Consider the following 3,613-nt stretch of genomic DNA (forward strand, 5'->3'; position numbering starts at 1 on the left):
TCAACAACTGTTGATAAGTGGCCCACAGCCTTGGCCTCAGCCTCAAAGACCCTTAAAGAAGTGAATCTTCACGAAGGGAAAAGAGACTACATCAGCTAAATTACCTAATAAAAAACATAATGAAAGACACACTAAGTAAACAAACACTTCTCCACTAAGGCAACCGTCATGGCCTCGGCCACAAAACCCCCGTAGAATGACGTACTAAACAAAGGGAACCTTTTCACTAAGGTAGAAAATTCTGAAACCATGGAAACTGTTATAGAGTGACTTACAACATCGACTTCAATCTAAAAACGACAAGAAGAGAAGAACAACATCTTTTGTCAAGAAACTTAAATCCCATTAACTCAAGTGTCTTTACAGAAAAATGCCTCTTATGAGGGAGGCGTTGGCCCCTTACAAAAGAAGAAGAAAGAAGAAAAAGTATACAAGTTTTAGGGGCACATAGGCCTGAACTGTTGAGCTGTGGTCTAGGCAGTGGTGTCGGTGGTCGGGTTCTTGTCTGTCCACAGTACATCCACTAACTATTGAGCTTCGGTAGCGAACAAGTCCAACTAGCCAACATTGAAGCTTGGAAGAATCTTTGACACTTGGGCCTTGCAATCATCGGAACCCTCTAGGTAAGACTAGGAGAAAAAGGAGGTCAGGTCCGTCTAGTACTCCTCCGAGGCCTTACACTTTTCGACCGCCTTCACGGCTGCCTCCTCCAACTACTACTCCGTTGAAGCCAGGGAAGACTTTAGCTCCTTCACAAGATCCCTCTTAGCGGTCACCTCGGCCTCAACCTTCTTGTGGCGTTCGTTCTCATCATGGGCCCGCCTCTCAGCCTCTACCAACTGCTGGTTTAGGCGCTCAATCTCATAGAGACCAATCAAGCAGGAGACAATCTACACACAAAAAAGGAAAAACCGTCAATAACATTCTGCCACGAAGACCCCGACCACATAACAGACTCGGGGAAGTATGCACATACCTCAGCAGCCTTGTCCAAAAGTGTGTCCCGGACCAAATCTACACAGTGTTGTGTCTAGGACTAGTAGTAACCGAGAAGGATCATGCCGACACCAGCCACTGACAAGGAGTCCCCCTTTCGCATGCTCCACTATGGTTGGAAGATGTGATGGTTGATGAACGACTTGTTCTACTAGGGGACGAATGACAAAGGCACCCCTTGGTGTGATCCACCTGAGGTCCCCTAGGCCCAGTGCTACTTGCGTAATTGAAGTTTCTTTGCCTGAGGGTCTTGGGCCACTTCTGTAGGGTGCTTCTATGCCATCATCTTCTTATTGGCCGCCTCGACCTCGACCCATTGTTTGGCGGCCACCTCCTCTTGCGAACGCCAAGGCATGTCCCTAGTAATTCCCTCCTCGATGGCTCTCTTAAACGCCATGGCCTCCAGCAACTTTGCCTTTCTGCTACTGTTCATTTTTTCCATCAAGAGAAAACAAATAAGTCAAAAATATGGCAATGAAATTCAAGTAATGTCGTAACTGGCAAACAACAAGAGTGTCCATACCAAGGGGGGCAGGACTAAGGTCAGCCATCACCAAGGCCTCCTCCTCCTTCACCAAGGGTCCAACATGAATCGTCCTGCCCAAGTGAATCCGATTCATCACGACCTTCTCCTCATCGCTACTACGTGGTGTGATCTTCTCAGTTAGTGTATCTAGGCTCCCCCAACTAGACTAAAAGGACCACCCTTGGGGGCAACTAACAAAAAAGAATTTCTTCTTTCAATTATGGACAGACGATGGGTTGTCCACCACCTTCCCCCATCAGCCTTAGAAATACCACAAGCCTTATCTGTTGGGATGCTTCCCCATTGTGAACAAATTCCGAAATATATTTAGAGTCACAGAAACACCTCCTATATGGGTCGTCACCAACACAACCACTACCATCTTAATGGAATTGAGAGCAGTTGGCTAAGGGAGAGATTGTAGTGGTTCAAAATCTTGGGGATTAGAGGGTGCAGGGGAAAACGCAACCCAAAGTGAAGGTAATGCTTGTGGACGCACACCTCCCCTTTAGGAGCAAGCCACAGTCGGTCACCAACGCAATGGACTCTAATCCTATAATCCCCCAAAATGTAGTACTACTTGGCCAAAGCCTTAACTTGCTCTTTGTCGAGAATGCCATCTAGGTCAGAGTAAGGATAACGCCCCAGTGTCACACCTCAGCACTTAGCCTCAGCCCAATCCTTGGTCGTGGGTCCCACAATCTCTTCCATGTCTACCACTTCAAGAAGCGTAAGAACATTTCTAGTGGTGTCGGCCCTCAACCACATGGAGCAAGTACTCTCATTGATAGAGTCCGCACCCTACTGGTCGTGCTTAGCCCCATGAGACATAACCCTCTCCCTCAACACCTGGACGGTTGGATGTCCAAGAAGAGCTCTCGGAGTCACTACTGTCGCTTTCATCGTTATTGGGAGTACTGTTTGGAGCACTCCAGTCACGAAGTTTGTAATCTTCAAGATCAGAATCTGAGACGACATGTCAAGGACAGAGGTTATTTACCTAAGAATTATTTGCAAAATGAAGTCTAAGGAACTGGTTGTGGAAAGCTGAGGTGTCCTCAGTAGCTCCAAGACTAAGGGTTCTAAGCAAATGGTAAAGTCTCGCTCAACAGACTTCCCTATTTAAAGGAAAAGTACTAGATTCAATTGATCTAACGGCTATGGATCAACAAACCTAACAGCCCGAACCGACGGGCTCCACGTTGCACTGACTTCAAGAGACGAAACGACGCCAAGATACAGGGTTGGTTCGCCCGTCAACTCTGAATCAAGGATGTGTCGAACCAAACCCCCCCATGCCATCTCGTGCATGGCTTCAATCAGTCGACCTCAGCGCTCGTACTGCGTATGGACCTACGATGGATGACATCTGCGCTTGTATGGGACATGGCTAATACACGCGGGTAGCTTACACCCGTACAGGCCATAGTCACACACCCTCGGCATGGAATGATCCTTTACTGACACAAAGGGTGGACAAAGGAGAAGTCGCCACACAGTGGCTGTAAAGAGCCCCGCAGCCGAGGATGAAACCTCCACGCAAATCTTTCATACTCCCTTCGGCTGAAGCTGAGGCCTCAACGCAACCTGCCAATTGACCTCGGCCGCTACGGCCTCAAGAGTGGGGGGCAAGTGATGAAGGGATATCTGGCCAACCCGTGGATCTTGACATGTGGTGTCGTTCGGATGCATCTTGGCCATCCATTATCAACCACTACCAACCGCCTCTTCTAAGACAACTCCAGTTATAAAAGGGACTCACACATTGAGGTAAATGAACACAAACTTAAGCTTTAAATTTCCTCTCTTGCTTGGTCTGACCCCTTACAACTCTCCGCTAACTTGACTGTCGGAATATATACCCTTGGAGCAATTCCCAAGGCCTTTTCTCTCTGTAGATTGAATCTATCAGCCTCAAACACTAGAAATTATGTTATTGCCCTCGATTCTTTATGATGGATGGGTCGATCATAAATTCATTAAATTTGAGAGGCCCGTATTCAATAATTATCCATTATAATATTGACCCAATCAATAGGCAGCCCTAGTTATGGGCCAAAGCCCAAATGTTGTCCCCACCAAATTATATAA

The 3,613-nt window shown here is 47.2% G+C and overlaps 1 long non-coding RNA gene across 1 annotated transcript; it reads right to left on the reverse strand.

The window, feature by feature from the left end:
* Positions 1-265: 265 nt before the first annotated feature.
* On the reverse strand, positions 266-3,362 carry LOC148802304 (uncharacterized). The gene is made up of 3 exons (XR_016082981.1): positions 1,520-3,362; positions 977-1,421; positions 266-890 (listed from the first exon to the last, which is right to left on the reverse strand). It is a non-coding gene; the product is annotated as an uncharacterized LOC148802304 (long non-coding RNA).
* Positions 3,363-3,613: the final 251 nt, after the last annotated feature.

This window comes from Nelumbo nucifera, chromosome 2 (genome assembly GCF_055504915.1).
Source record: "Nelumbo nucifera cultivar China Antique chromosome 2, China Antique-T2T, whole genome shotgun sequence".
NCBI lineage: Eukaryota > Viridiplantae > Streptophyta > Magnoliopsida > Proteales > Nelumbonaceae > Nelumbo > Nelumbo nucifera.